Below are 16,815 nucleotides of genomic sequence, written 5' to 3' on the forward strand. Positions count from 1 at the left end.
TCATGCCTGAACAAGTTTGTGATGCAGCAGGCTGGTCCTCTCCGCACACATTCATCAAAATTGAATGGTTTAGATGTTTATGCTACTCCGGGCTCTTATGCCCTTGAGTCGACATCTCAAGCTCATGTCTGAGACCTCTCGCATTTTTCTGAGTACACTGCACAACCGTAGGGGTCCGGACAGCCCCAAGTCGTGCGGCGTGGGTATTGCGTTCCCGTGAGCGCTTAGCAGCGCAACATCGTAGTGAAGCCTTTTGTAAAGGGAACGTCTCGGGTTACATGTTCCCTGAAAAAGGCGGAACGAGATGTTGCGCTGCTTTGCCGCACTGGGACGTCCCAGGACTGCTCTTCAGATAAAGGTATCTGTCGACACGCTGGTGACGCCTCTATTTTATAGCCTGGCCACAGGTGCATCTAATGATCTTCACCAGCCAAGGCTATAAATTCAGGTCAATGTTCATTGACGTGTTTCACACAAATTCACAGCTGCTTACAATGCAAGATTGTTCCCCCGTAGCGCTTAGCAGCGCAACATCTCGTTCCACCTTTTTCAGGGAACAAGGGTTACACATGTAACCCAAGACGTTTCCTTATATGGTTCGTTAGCTGAGACCTTTGTCTACATATGTATCCATTTCAAATTAATTTAGTATTAAAAAATAAAATCTCAGATTTTAAACATGTTTTGTCCCTTATCTCAAGAATCAGTGATTTGATAAAAGATTACAGACACAATTTATTATGAAAAAAACACTCACAGATATCAATTTTTTATTTTAACTAAAATTGCACAAATAAGATCCATACTTTTAACAATCATATCCAACTGATGTTTGTCGAGTGGTGTTTATCACAAGGTACAGAGAGAATGCTCCATAGTGCCTCTGACAATGGAATAAGGGGCTGTCAGTGTCATGTCACAGGGGTAATTAGTGGAGATGGTTAGATCTGAGATGAAGTATCTGTCTGTTTGATGGGAAGCAAAACAAACCCAATTAAAGCACCTGGGATTCAGAGAGCAGCCATACAGGAGGCAGTGATCAGCACACACTCACCTCTGTGCTTTCATCCCCATGTTGAACACCGTGGATAGAATTCCACTTTGCTTGTGAGTAATCAACCATTTATTCTTGGTGTCCAATCCACTTACCAGTGAAAGATGCATCAGCTCTAGAGGTCTGCACAGTTAAAAATAGGCACTATACCAGAGACTGTGTGACCCTGTATTTAAATAAATTATTATTCTTTTTTAATATAATAAAATAAATAAATACAGAGCATTTAAAGTGCTGTAACTGTACTTTTACTGCACTATATTCCCACTGTCTGTGTTCCCTACTTCCCTGTCCTGATTTAATTTTTATCTATCAAATGGTTTGGCTAGGGAGTCTCATGACTCCTGTCAAATCAAACCACTCATAAAAAAACTTGAACGGCAGCTGCAGATCTGGTGCCAAGAGTGGAGACACAGACCTCAAACACAGTTTACAGCTGAACATCTTGACCGCACCTAAAAGGGCTTTTTGCAGTGAAAAAGGACAATTGCTTGATTGTGTCATGTGAGTTTAACTTGCTCAAGCCATATATCTGCATTAATCCTGCCTCTAATTTGAAGAAACATATCCAGGATAATTTCAGATTTCTGCTTACTAGATTCTGTGTCTATAACCTAGCCTGTAATTGAACTGTCTATCACTGAGATTATTAGGCTGCTATGAGAGATTAATGTAATGTTATCAATAGGGCTGGGCAATAGATCTAGATGTTTATCGGAAAAAAAGAGAGATGTCCTCGATCAAACCTTTGAGTAGTTTTCTATATTTAGCCTATGTTTTACATCTAGAACAGGGGTGTTCATTACATCAATCAAGATATTAAGAGCACCACTGGTTGGTTGATCTAGATGAAATATAAAAGATTGACTTTTTATTTCCTGGCATCAGTAACTGTGTGCTGTTTGATTGACAGGAGCTAATGCGGGTTCATGCCTAAACAATCAAATACACTTTATAATGTATTTGGCATTTTTTATAATAATATATTTTTTTTATATAGATTTTTTTTTTTTATAATACTGACCCCTGATGTTGAGAGTGTGTTAATTGGTATAATAAATTACCAGGAAATTATAGATGATACAATTATTTATAATTATGCTTTGCCTTTATAAAATAGAAAAATATCAACATTTGCAGAGCAATAATTCAGCAGAACATTCCACCAGTCGCAATCTTCAGAAAATGTTGACATTTTTCACACAAAAATAAAAATTCTATCATCATTTATTCACACTCATGCCATCTGTCTATGACTTTCTACAGAACCCAAATTAAGATATTTAGAACAATATTTCAGCTCTGTAGGTCCATTCAATGTAAGTGAAAGAGTGACAAAATTTTAATGCTCCAAAAAGCACATAAAAGCAGCATAAAAGTAATACATAACACTCCAGTTGTTTAATCCATGACTTCAGAAATGATATGACAGGTGTGGGTGAGAAACAGATCAATGTTTAAGTCAATTTTTGCAAGCAATTCTACTCTCTGCCCAGTAGGTGGCAATATGCATGAAGATTGTGAATAACCAAAAACAAAAGTGAAAGTTATACGGGAGATTGACTGAGCAGGGAGGAGAATTAATAGTAAAAAAGGAATTAAATATTGATTTGTTTCTCACCACATCTACCATATCGCTTCTGAAGACATGGATTAAACCACTGGAGGCACATGGATTAGATTAATTTTATGCTGATTTATATGATTTATGGAGCTTTAATATTTTAGCCCCAATTCACTTTCATTGTATGGACCAAAAGAGCTGAGATATTCTTCTAAAAATCTTAATTTGTGTTCTGCAGAAGAAAGAAAAAAATACAAATCCAAGATGGCATGAGGGTGAGTAAATGATGAGAGAATTTTCATTTCTGGGTGAATTAGTCCTTTTTAATCATGATGTAGCCCCTGTACCAAAAAACTTTTCCCATGCCTGCTCTACCTCCTCTATTGTGCAGGACATAACTATTTAGCATTTTTTTTTTGCATTTCTTTCATTGTTTGAACATGTTTTATTCACAACAATAACACTCTGTCGGCATTAAGAGAAATTTAGACCCTACAAATAAACTGATTTTATTGTAATTGTTTCATACAGTACGATTTAAAATGGTGATCAGTGTAATGAAAACGAATCGGTTACCTAACGTAACCTCGGTTCTCTCTAGATGAGGGAACGAGTATTGCGTAAGCTAGCTTATGCTACGGGAAAGATTAATCTTTTCTGAGATATTGAAGCCAAAAAATTATCCTTAATTTTGTATCATTTGTCAAAGCAGTGCAGCAACTGCAGACCTTGAGCGGGCTAGCTAGCGAGCTCATTGGTTGCTCTGCGGCAACTGCTGCAGCCTATAGATGAACTTGGGCGAACTCGCGTCCAATGAGAGAGCGTCGCAGCTTACTGCATCAAAGCCCGCCAAAATGGGCGTGGCTAGAGTGCATATAAGCGTAGTTCAGTGAGGCTGGAAACCTGGTTTTCATTGAATGAAGCGAAAGTCGCTCGTGGCGCGAGCACGGCCGGCTACGCAATTCTCGTTCCCTCATCTAGAGAGAACCGAAGTTACGTTAGGTAACCGATTCGTTCTCTTACGAGAGGTTCTCTCGTATTGCGTAAGCTAGTTTACACTACGGGAACCCATTGTCAACGCCGTGCTCGCCAAGCATCCACTGCATGAGCCCCGGGGGTGGGGGGACCCGGGGGAGCCCTTGTGAGTGGGGAAATAATATTTGGCCGGCAAGAGTGCGGGCCAGTGTGTGTGTAATACATAAGCACATAGTGGGAAGGGAACGACAGAGCGGCGGTGCCGGTATCTGTGGAATGAGTCCCATCAGTGCAGCTCACCAGGGGATCTGTAGCGTATTAAACTGCTAGTAGTTTTGCCTGCAGGGTGGGCACTTCCAGATTGTAAAATCTGACAAAGGTGGAGGGGGAAGCCCAGCCCGCTGCCACACATATGTCGTGAATGGAAATCCCGCTGGACCATGCCCACGATGAGGCCATGCCTCTAGTGGAGTGAGCCCTAATGCCCAACGGGCATGGCAGGTCTTTTGACGTGTATGCGGCAGCAATAGCGTCCACTATCCATCTAGACAGTGTCTGTTTAGAGGCGGCGACACCTTTGGTGCGCCCTCTGAACGAAACGAAAAGCTGCTCAGAGCGTCTGAAAGAGGCGGAGCGCGCAGTATACAATCTCAGTGCTCTGACTGGGCAAAGGAGATTGGCATCAGGTTCGCTATCGGATGCTGGCAGCGCCGCTCTGAAAGGAGTACCGATCACCTTGGGAACATAGACGTGTCTAGGCTTTAAAATGACCTTGGATTCACTTGGTCCGAACTCAAGACACGCAGCGCTGACAGACAGCGCGTGAAGGTCTCCCACATGTTTGACTGATGACAGGGCAGTCAGAAAAACGGTTTTGAGTGAAAGGTATTTCAAATCCATGGATTGAAGCGGTTCGAAAGGGGGGGCTTTCATAGTTTCGAGAACTATAGAAAGATCCCAGATAGGAACCGATGGGGGCGCGGGGGGTTCATCCTTCTAGCTCCCTTGAGGAAGCGGATGACCAGCTCGTTTTTTCCCAGTGACCGGCTGTGCAGGGGTTCAGTGGACGCCGCGACGGCCGCCACATACACTTTGAGCGTGGATGGGGATCTGCCCTTATCCAGCAGCTCTTGTAAAAACACGAGCAGCGACGACACCCCACATGTCCATGGGTCCAGGTCTCTGTCGGTGCACCATTTTGAAAACACAGACCATTTTGACTCATAGAGTCTTCTCGTGGAAGGGGCTCTAGCGTGTATGATGGTGTTTATTACCCCTTCTGGCAGAGCGACGGGTAGTCGTTGATCACCCAGCGTGCAGCCCAGCGCTCTGGGTGGGGATGCCAGATCGTGCCGCGAGCTTGAGAGAGGAGATCTGCTCTCACTGGGATGGGCCACGGCGCTGTCAGTGACAGCTGCGTAAGCTCGGGAACCATGTCTGATTCTCCCAACGCGGGCTATGAGGAGCACCGAGTGGCCGCTTCCCTGATCCTCTGCATTACCTGTGGCAATAGCGAGGCGGGAGGGAAGGCGTGACAGCCGGGCGGTTTGGGCCAGTCCTGGGCCAACCGTCGGATGACTCCTGAATGACCGGGAGAAAGCGCTGGACAGTCTGCTGGCTATCGTTCGAGCCGCTATCATTTCCGAGACAATTGTATGTGAAGGAGCTTTTCCTGAACTGACCATAGGCCAAAAACCGGAGAGCCCTGCGCGAGACCGGCGCTCCCAACCCGTGGTTGGACGCCAGCGTCTGTCGAGATGACTTTTCGGCGAGATACAGCTCCCATCGTCACTCCCCGCTGATACCATTCGGCCACTGTCCAGGGCTGCAGAGCTGAAATACAGGTCTGAGTCACCTTGATCGCCTGGCGGCCTGTGGCCCCAGCCCGGCGAGATGCGCGGGTGTTTAGCCAATGCTGAAGCGGGCGCATGCGCAGTAAACCCAGCTGAAGTACTGCTGCGGCTGAGGCCATGTAACCTAGCACTCTCTGAAATTCTTTCAGAGGCGTGAGGCTGTTCATCTGAAAGGACGCGGCTAGTCGCTGAACACGGCGCGCACGCTGTGTAGATAAGCGAGCCGTCATTGCCACGGAGTCTAGTTCTATTCCAAGGAAGGAAATTGCCTGACTGGGCTGTAGTGAGCTCTTGGTCCAATTGACTGCAAGACCCAAACTGTTAAGATGGCTGAGGAGAACTGTTCCGTGAGACAGAAGCTCCGTATGTGACTGTGCCATAATCAGCCAGTCGTCCAAATAGTTCAGAATTCGCAAGCCCTGACTCCACAGGGGTGTGAGCACCGCATCCATGCACTTCGTGAAAGTACGGGGTGCTAAAGACAGGCCGAACGGAAGGACGGTGTATTGATAAACCTGGCCGTCGAAGGCGAATCTCAAGAATGGCCTATGACGGGGATTTATCTGAATCTGAAAGTAGGCATCTTTCAGATCGAGAGAGATAAACCAGTCCCCTGGCACGTATGCTGCGAGGAGTTTCCTGATTGTAAGCATTTTGAACGGTCTTTTGCAAGCACCTTGTTCAAACCCTTGAGATCTAATATTGGTCTGAGGCCGCCGTCTTTCTTGGGAACAAGAAAATAACGGCTGTAAAACCCCGACTCAGCTCAGTGAAGGCGGCACTTTCTCTATGGCCCTTTGCACAGAAGGTTTGCTATTTCTGAGCGAAGCATGCAGGCTGCTTCCGTGTTCACAATAGTTTCGAGCCAGCTCTGAAGCGGGAGGGCGGCGATCGAACTGTAGCAAATAGCCCTGTTTTATTGTGCTTAACACCCATTTGGATATCCCTGGGATAGCTTCCCACGCTTTGAAGCGTAACGCTAGAGGGTGAATGGCCAAATCGCCCTGATTGCTGCGCATGGCAGCTGAACAGAATGTGTGAGCGGCTTACTGTGCTTATGCATGACTGCTCGCAGACAGCAGGGACAGGCTGTTCTGTGAGTGACTTCCGATTGAGGTGAATGGGGAAAGAGTCACATCTGTTAAGTGATCTTGCGAGCATAGTCACGGACACGGGACTTACATACAGAGAAGTGTTTGCTGGCCGTGTGACAGAGCGGGCAGAGAATGGGCATGCGTGCGTATTCGTGGCGCGTTTATTGACTCTAACACTCGAGTGGGCTGTGTCCGCTTTATGTGAGTGGGCTCTGATCGGGACACGGAAGTGTAATGCTTGTGTGTAGAGGTGAACACTGGATTGTGGGCACATTTTCTACACATAAGGCTGGTCGTGTGACAGAGCGGCCAGAGAAGGGCGCCGCACGGATTCGGTGGGCGTTTATTGACTCTAACACTTCGAGCGGGCTGTGTCCGCTTTATGTGAGTGGGCTCTGATAGGAACACGGAAGTGTAATGCTTGTGTGTAGGGGTGAACACTGGATTGTGGGCACATTTTCTACACATAAGGCATGTTTGCTCTTTACAAGATTTCTTTGGGTCGCCGTGAAACGGCGTTTGAGTGCAGAGCAAGCGGGCAGTATCACCGGCTTGTTGGCTGCTGAATCCACCACTGTAGTAGCCTGAGAGAGGGGGACTGACAGGGGGCGAAGCTTTGACGGTGGTCCGGCCGCGGCGGGACTGAGCCGTTGTTTTTTCAACAAGGCTAGGAGGACTTCGGTTGCTCAGGTTTCAGCTCAACCTTAGACCGAGGCCCGCGGGGGGGCGGCGGTCTGTCGACGCTGAGAAGTCTGACTTTGTTGAGCTGGGCGCTGTGAAGAGGCTCGTGCAGGAGGCTGGTCATGTGGGCGGCCTGCAGAGGCGCTAGCGCGACGTGGCAGGAAGAGGTTCATGGCTTGGGTGGCTTTCTGGACTTCTGAAAAGCGGTCAACAATGCCACTCACCGCGGAGCCGAAGAGATCGGTCGGAGAGAGCGGTGCGTTGAGGAACGTGGAGCGCTCTGCTTCTCCCATGTTGGCTAGCGTTAGCCACAGGTGTCTCTCGGTCACAGTCAGCGAGGCCATGCACTTCCCTAGAGCTTGGGCTGCAGCTTTGGTGGCGCGAAGGGCGAGGTCCGTCGCGCTTCTTAGATCTGTAACAGCCTCTGGGTGTCTGCCTTTCTCATCCCACTCCCAAAGAAGGTCCGCTTGGAGGATCTGTAAGACAGCCATGGAGTGCAGAGCAGATGCGGCTTGGCCGGCGGCGGAATAGGCGCGGCCAACATAGGCGGAAGTCGCTCTGCAGGCCTTAGACGGGAGCACTGGCTTAGACCGCCATCTCGCGGAGGGCGGGCAAAGGTGTGCTGCTACCGAATCCTCGACCGGGGGGATGGAGGAGTAGCCCTTCTCGGTGGCGCCGTCCACCGGCGAGAGAGGTGGAGACGTGGGAGCGGATCCTGGCCGAGAAAGCGCGTTCCACGACTTTGCAAGCTCAGTGTGGAGTTCCGGCAGGAAGGGGCGGCCGGGCCGCGGGTGTTGCGCGGCGGCGGCTCTGAAGAAAGCAGCCGTCGAGTCTGTTGGGAGCCTGCTCAGGGGGCGGTGACCACTCGAGCCCGAGGCGGTCGACGGCCTGTGTGAGGAGGCGTGTTAGTTCCCCTTCGACTCCGGCGCAGGTCCTGACCACTCCTCGCTGTCCGAAGCCATGATGGAATAGCCCTTATCCTCCGCCTCATCCTCCGAAATGGCCGCAGTGCGGCCGCTGGGCGGCAACTCGCGGCGTCCGGGGCGGGGAGGGTGAGAGCGATGCTCGAGGAGAGGCTCCGGCGAGGCAGTCGCTTCTATCACCGGTTCTGGCAGCCTTTGGGAGTGGCGCTTTTTCCTGCGTGGCGGAACAGAAGGCGCTGGCGGCTTCGGTTCGAGCGCCGAGTCGAGCCCGCAGGGTCGACATCGAAGCTCCTCGCAGAGGTCGCATCCGCCTTCAGCGAGGCGAGCTCTGCATGCCCCAGTCCCAGGCAGAGCGCAGATGATGTGCCGGTCTCCGGCGCTGAGAGGGCGCGGCATGAAGCGCAAGTGGTGCGAGGCATCTTAAAAAGACGCTCGTTACTCTTTTGTGAAGTTCGTTAAGAACTAGCTTGCTCTAAAAAGGATACGTCGCCGGATGGCGTAGCTCGCAGGATGGCTGAAAGTGGCGGAGACGGCCGGTTTTTCGACGCTGTCCAAGCTTGCTAGATGCCCCTCGAGCGGCAGCGGCTTCCAGTTCAGAGATGCGAAGAGCTTCTCTGAAGAGATGAAAATCAGGGTTCCAGCCTCACGAACTACGCTTATATGCACTCTAGCCATGCCCATTTTGGCGGGCTTTGATGCAGTAGCGCGGACGCCTCTCATTGGACCTAAGTTAGCCCAAGTTCGATCTATAGGCTGCAGCAGTTGCCGCAGAGCAACCAATGAGCTCGCTAGCTAGCCCGCTCAAGGTCTGCAGTTGCTGCACTGCATTGACAAATGATACAAAATTAAGGATAATTTTTTGGCTTCAATATCTCAGAAAAGATGAATCTTTCCCGTAGCATAAGCTAGCTTACGCAATACGAGAGAACCTCTCGTAAGAGAACAACTTGTTAATATTTTCATATCTGTTATCATGTCTCCCTTTTATTTTTTGGAATCAGATTCAGGTAGTGTTTATCATAGATATGTGATGTATGTTAAAAGTTGGCATACAGTGTTTTTTATAATGGGGCATAGGTTTTGCAACTCAGTACTCAATACTCACAACACATGAGTCATTTTAAATTAGCTACTCTTTTACTCTTACTTGAGTAGTTTTTAGGACATCTACTTTTACTCTACTCACACTACATCTTTTGTGAAGTAACAGTACTTCTAATTGAGTATGATTTTTCAGTACTCTTTCCACCCCTGATTATATTCATATAACATCACACGCCTGAACTGTATATACCATATTGAAGAGAAGATCTAGGGCTTTAACATTATATAAATATATGTATGATTATTTAAGGCTAATCATCCTTTATCAATAAGATTTCACACTGCAATTTTTACAAAAATCTTCTCTGGCCACCATACTTCATCAGACAACTGCATTTTCAACTATTTTAATTACAAGCTAAAGGGAAACATAGAGTGTATGAAATATACATAATTTTGTGGGCAATATAGAATAGCAGACAGATTATAAAAATTATCTATTGTTTAAAAGTTATAACCATTTTAGTGATTAGTGGGAAAACTGGATAAAACAAACATTGAGAATACATTTCACATGACCACTCCTCAAATACTCCTTTAGAGCACCTGTAATAATAAATTGAGATTGCATCTCAAATTGAAGGACACAAACACTGAAATATACATTTTATGTGTAAGGCCTCATGTACAAGACAAAGGCAGGCCTAACACAGTCGTAAAGCCTGACTGAGGCCTACAAACACACAGTCATAAATTAACTGTGCCAAAATCAAACAAAGGGAGTAAAAAAAAACGAAAATCCCATGAAGCCTTGCACACTTTACATAAATTCCAAGGGATTGAAATCTCAACTCCCATTGGATGAGGCACTCAACAGAATGCCCCTCAACCATGAAGTCATCAGGAGTAGAAATACCTCTGAGATCCATCTGAGCATTGCTTCCAGCGACTTTACCGTGCCGTGGATAGATGCAGTTCATCGCTGCTCTCAGGTGTAGCTTCATTGCACAAGGAAGTAACGTACGACTTGAAACTGTGGCCATACAATCTCGCTGGACGAGTTGAGATTACTGTGTTTCACCAAACACCCTAACGGATCCAAAGGAGACCGACGAGAAATCCGCATCTTCATCTGTTTGCCTGCAGAAGTGAAGAAAGAATTCTCTTCCCTCTTCAACCATGTTGATTTCGCTGAATCAGCAGCCGTACCGCCCACTGACAGAACGAGGAAATGTCATCCCGTCATCACCCGAGCATCGAGGAACCGAGAGTTAAAGGACAGATGAACACACATTCTACCTGCATCCTCACGCGATCCAAGTAAGAGGTTTATGTCTGGGAAGAGATAGAATATTTTAGTGTGTTATTCTTGTGTATCAAGGTTATTGCTTGTACAGCCTATTGTTTGTACCGCTGAGTCCGCTCATTGCTGCTAAATAATACTTAAGGTATTACTGTATCGTACTGTTACCACAAATTAGATTTGCTGTGTTGTAATCCAACCACGTTGGACTGTTGTGTCCAACACAACTATTCGCTATCGCGGATGAGACTGGCACACTGAGTTTATCCATTAAAGGACCAAATATCGTGGGACAGGTTACGAGCCGTTCACATAGTCTCTGAGTGATAAACTAAAAGCTGCCTTCTCTCCCACGATTGCGAAACCGGCTTCGGCGCAGGCACTTTATTCCCTCCCTCCGCCGCCACTTTATTATCTCTCTCTGTCGTACTAACCGCTTACACACGTGACCCCTCACAAACATTTGGCTGGTAGATAACTCGGTGATAAAGCTCAGATTTGTCCCCAAGTTATCATAAAAGTGGAAAAACGTGGTAAACGGGCAGACGCCATTAACCGGCTTCTCTCCGCCACATTCACGGCCATATTCTCTGGCTGGAAATCCACGATTGTCCAAAAGAGTCACGTCCACCATTTTGTGCACGTCACTCCTTTTCACACACACACACACACACACACACACACACACACACACACACACACACACACACACACACACACACACACACACATGTTGTGTTTCCATGTTTTATGGGGACTTTCCATAGACATAATGGTTTTTATACTGTACAAACTTTATATTCTATCCCTTAAACCTAACCCTACCCCTAAACCTAACCCTCACAGAAAACATTCTGCATTTTTACATTTTCAAAAAACATAATTTAGTATGATTTATAAGCTGTTTTCCTCATGGGGACCGACAAAATGTCCCCACAAGGTCAAACATTTCGGGTTTTACTATCCTTATGGGGACATTTGGTCCCCACAAAGTGATAAATACACGCACACACATTCATACACCTTCCTCTCATGTGTTATAGGCTTATGTCGGTTACCATATCTAATCACGTCCCTGTTTAGTGTATTGACTGCATTGTATTGATTATTAGTTGATATTACTGCATCAATAAACTTTGTTATATTTCAAAGAGAAGTGTTTTGGTTTGTTTTGCATACACCTGTGTCAAAGGCTGGCAGGGTATTCCAGTGCTCGGATTCAAGCCTTTGTTGTTCCCTTTTGAGTATTAATGTTCTCTGGATGTCAATTTTTCTAAGAGAACAATCTAATATTGAGACAGTTATACTGTATGGGTATTAGTCCCTGTTTCCAGGGTGGTGCCCCACAGATATGAATCCTTATTAATATTGTATTGAGTTTGATAATTGACAATAATTGATTATCATTGGTGATTGTTGAATTTGAAGGATCAATAAGCTAGTGTTAATTCTAATCAATGTTCCATTAATTTTAATAATTAATGATTATCTTTGATATTTCATTTTCTATTCAATTTTGATAATTGATGGTTGTCTTTGATTGTTGATTTACGGGATTAAAAAGCTAATATTGGTTCTAATCCGTGTTCTATTGATTTTAATAATTGATAATTATCTATGATCATTATTAATTATTACTAATAACCAAACCCACTCCTAAACAGAGCCCTACATATGTGTTCAATAAAACACATCATTTATTTAATTTGAACATTAGAATTTCACACTAATTACATAGCAAAACATACAAAATAAAACTTTCGAACCAGCTACAGTAAATACATTTTTAATAAAGAGTGCAGGAACAGAATATTTATAAATTCATAAATACTCAACAACTGCAATACCTGTGGAGAGAAGAGAGGGAGAAAAGAGGGGAGGGGGAGGATGACAACACCAGTAAACACAGCCCAACCTAAGCCTCTTCGCGATACTGGTCAAACTCAGCTGAGTGCTAAGACTGAAAACAGTTCCTATCGTGAACCAAGCAAAGTATTTTGCCATTACATTCCGGCACGCAACAAGGTACTTTAGTTTTATTTTCAATCCTACTTTTCCAATAGCATAGCCAACATCTCTTAGAGGACTCTGGGCTGTGTGGAGTCATGATGAAGGAGGGAGTACAGGTTTTAGTGTATGCAAAGGGAAACTTGCGTGAATATCGATACCTCCCAGCTGACGAGCCAGGTTTTCTCTGAAATCTATCTGGGTTAAGTTCACCGGTCTATGCTCATCCTCTGGTGCCACATGAATGTGTTGCCATTTCTTAAACAATATGAAACTATTGACGACGACAATGTCTATGAAGTGGAAAAAAAGTCTTCCATCACTTCTCAGTTTTTTGTAGGACGTCGTAAGTGTTTATCATTTGTCTGACCTATAAACACTGCCCATGTTTTTGTTATAATCGCTGATGACAGTGGACTGGAGGGCTACTTCTTTTGTCCAGTCGCCATCATTTTTTAGAAATCTAATAATTTCAGTTGAGCCATTTGCATTGTGGAAATTGGAGAGGCATGTAACTGCACTCGTGTTCTTCCACTGAATTACAAGTATATTCCCCTCAATCCTACACCACCTCATATCCCCACAAGCTGTCTTACGTTCCCATCTTTTGATGTCTTTAAATTCTGCAGGAAACAGTTTATGATTCGCCCTACATATCCCACAGGCATTAGTTCCCATTTCTAACATCTTAACCATAAGAGCTGAGGATGTGTAAAAGTTGTCAAACCAAACATTGTGGCCCTGGTCTTTGAATGGCTGCAGTAACGATTCAACTACTTTGGTGGCCAAGTCAGTGACAACCTGTGTAAACATTAAAGTTGAGAGTATATTCTGAGTCTGAAGTTGCAATTACCCACAATTTAAAGCCCCACAGTGTAGGCTTGCCCTTCATGACCATATGTGGTGTGCCTTCTGACCCGTCTGCCGGCAGGTCATCCCCGCCTTCCTGAATCTGGGAGGGGACAGGTGGAGGAAAACAACAATAATTGAAAACACAGTATTCCCTGTAACAGTGCAGTACCCCCTAAAAACCAAAGTCAAATTTAAAAGAGAGGGAAAGGCCAACACGTAGCGGCAGTGGGAGAGAGAGAAGAAAAAAAAACGTACTTACCGGTTCTCTGATATGCCATAGCTTGGTCCTCGGCCACTCTTCCACCCTCTAGCGGATGACAGCCATGCCTCCCTGGGTGGATTGGAGGCAGTCCTCCGGCTTGCAGGAGCCCTCACCAAAGGCTTGCAGACTAACCAGAATGTCCAACATCCCTCTCACACTTTCCTTGTGAACAGGAAAATCTAAAATCATGTCTGTCTGATGGATGGGTAAGGTTATATGCTAAATTATAGAAGGATATCTACCATTTGTTTTATTACATGGGAAAATCAACAAGCTAACTTATCTAACTAGCATGCCAGTTTCCAGGCAGGTCTGAACAGTGTCTGTCCTCTGCCTCAGATTAATTCAGGGTGATTTTTCACAAGTGACAAAATTGGCAAAAAAGTTATTGATATTTAGTTACAAATTTAAATAGTACTGCTAGCTAATGTTTATTTATCAAGTTTCACAGAAACTGCCAAAACAAAACATTATATAAAAAGAAGAGGCTCGCCGATGACAGTCACAATTCTTTCCAGAGAAAACTAGCATTACTCCTACAAATAAATGCTATTAACTAAACAAATGTAACTTTCAATAGACAATATTGACAACACATGTTTAATTACTTGTCTTACCTCGAAAGATTGCCTCAGTTTTCAATTTCAAGCAGTAAGTCCAACACTAGAAGTAATCTCCTGGGATATCCTCTCTGGCAACTCCCAGGCAAATGGAGGATGACGATGATGGCGATACATGTATTATTCATGCCCAGTAACCCTTTAACAAAGCTTTTAGCTTATATTGTCATGAGAATCTGGCAGTTTTCAGAAATAAAATCAGTGATTAGATGGTGAAGATATTGAGACAGGAACCATGGGAATAATTGTTCCCAAATTTTAACGCTCCAGCTTGTAAGCATTAACACCAGTTTGCAAATTCATCAACTTACAAAGTACATATACAAATACATACCTTTTTTGCATACATTGAAAGTTCTTAAAATGCTTGAACCCTGACAATTGCTGCTTGCAGCTATATTTATTATTATTATATATTTGTTTTTTTTTTTTGGTATAGCAAACTTTTTATATTATAAGTGTTACAAAACACATTTACATTGATTATATAGCAAAACCCCAACATGCAACCAAACTGTCTTAAAAAAAATATTCTTAAAATTTGTCTCTCGCTTCATCTCCTGCAAGCAATACAATATGTTCACAAACAAGAAAGCAGTTTTTAAGAAATGCATAACATGGAATAAAATTATAATAATTTTTTTTTTAAGAAAAAAAAAAAAATCTGCTTTTCCAGATTATGTTGCTCTTTTAACTCTTTCCCCGCCAAACACGGAATTTTCCGGGTTTTATGAAAAAAACGCTTCCCCGCCAAACACGGAATTTTCCGGGTATCCGTGTTTTAGGTGGTATACGGTAAGGAAGACCCGCACGCATGTTTTGAAAGAGTACGCAACTTTTTGATCAAAGAAACAGACTGCGATCGTCTCAAACGTGAAGTGGAACACCATACTAATACTAAAGCACTTGTTTGATAAAAATGCCTTTTTCTCAGCTTTTTGTCCGAAATGTTGTTTTTGATAAAACCTACCTCTGTTCAAGTGGCAATAAAAAAAGAACAAATGAAGATAAAATAAAATAGTTTTTTTTTTGCCTAAAAGCAGAGGCTCAGATCTTTATTTTGATATATAGCATCTTCATATATTCATGGAAGAAAATATTCTGCGGGCCATTAAAATTTAGCGAAAATCGTCAAAAGCCCTGGCGGTGGCTGGCAACTTTTTTTAAAAACGCTGGCGGGGAAAGAGTTAAAGGTTTTGAATATTGATTTTAAGCTGCTTGTATGTATTTATTGCTACCAATAATGCACTGATTTTTCTACTCTTTTTTTCTGGTTGTTAGAACTGAAATATGTACAGATGCTCTCTGCTTTAGAGAGAAAATACTCTCTTCCGTGGCTTGTTAGTAAGCCAGATGACCTTTAGAGCTTTTTACAGCTGCAGCAATCAAAGTTATTTAGTCTCAGATCTGCTTCTATTTTTTTGTTTTACCAAATTTGTTTGAGATCATTTGGGCAGAGATCCAACAAGGTAGAGTGCTGATTTTAATGAGATTTATTTGCAAAAAGCCAGCAAAAATGAACCAACAACACAGTGTGGGAAAGTGCTGAGGGCATATATGGATCATTTTCTCCATCCCTTTTCAGGCATTCGTCATGTAGCAAGTACACTAACCTTTGAAAAAATTTATTCAGTGCAAAATTGTTCAGTGAGGTGGAAATGTCCCTTCAACTGGGACAGTCGTAATTTTTGTGTATACAAATACAAATACAATTAATTTTCACACAATAAATATTGAAATGTTTATTTCACTCTTTGTTTACATTATCATAGTTGTAAATTTGTAATTATTTTTGTTTTTGTAATGGATTTTCATAGTTTATTACTAAAGTCTAGATGGGACCAGGTTAAAACAGTGAACATGCATAAAGTCATTTGAAAAGTACAAAAAAATACAAATTCTTAAGGCCTGATTAAAAGTCACCAAGTCCGTTTTTAAGAGACTTTAGTTTAAATAAAAAATCAACTTGCAACAAGACTGCATGACACTGAAGATATGTAAGATTATATACATTATTTACACTATTGCTATTACAGTTCATCAGTAATTTACTTGCCTTTTTCCCTGCTCAATTTAAATTAGAATATGCTACTATTGTACAAATTACTGTGAAAGGACAGCAACTGTTTGGCATGAATATACTGTAAAAAAAATACATTGTGAATTTAAAGATTGGGCATAGCAATAGCATTTTTTAATTGTGCCTTTAACAGAGAAGGTTGCATGAGCAATCTCAGCATGTCACCTCACATGAGTAGCATCAAATGGCAACTGAGTGGTGCTTACCACACATTTAATTGCCTACACGTTTCCTGTTACAACTGCGGTGCATAGCGAAGGCTAAAAACAGACCAGGGGGTGACGGAAAGCAATGAACATGAGTCCTCAAACCATTGTTCTATATCAATCAAAACGGAGTTTCCATTACAGTTGCTGTGATGTCACCTGAATTAATTGATATTGTCTACTTGTGGTTGGAACCTCTAATGGTTTATCAGTGCTGGCCTGCTCAACGCCACCAGCTAGTAGTTTGTTTTGCAAGCAGGTTGAGTGTCTATGTAAGTGGAGCTTGCTGATCGCTCT

The sequence above is a fragment of the Xyrauchen texanus genome, chromosome 13, assembly GCF_025860055.1.
Source record: "Xyrauchen texanus isolate HMW12.3.18 chromosome 13, RBS_HiC_50CHRs, whole genome shotgun sequence".
Taxonomy (NCBI): Eukaryota; Metazoa; Chordata; class Actinopteri; order Cypriniformes; family Catostomidae; genus Xyrauchen; species Xyrauchen texanus.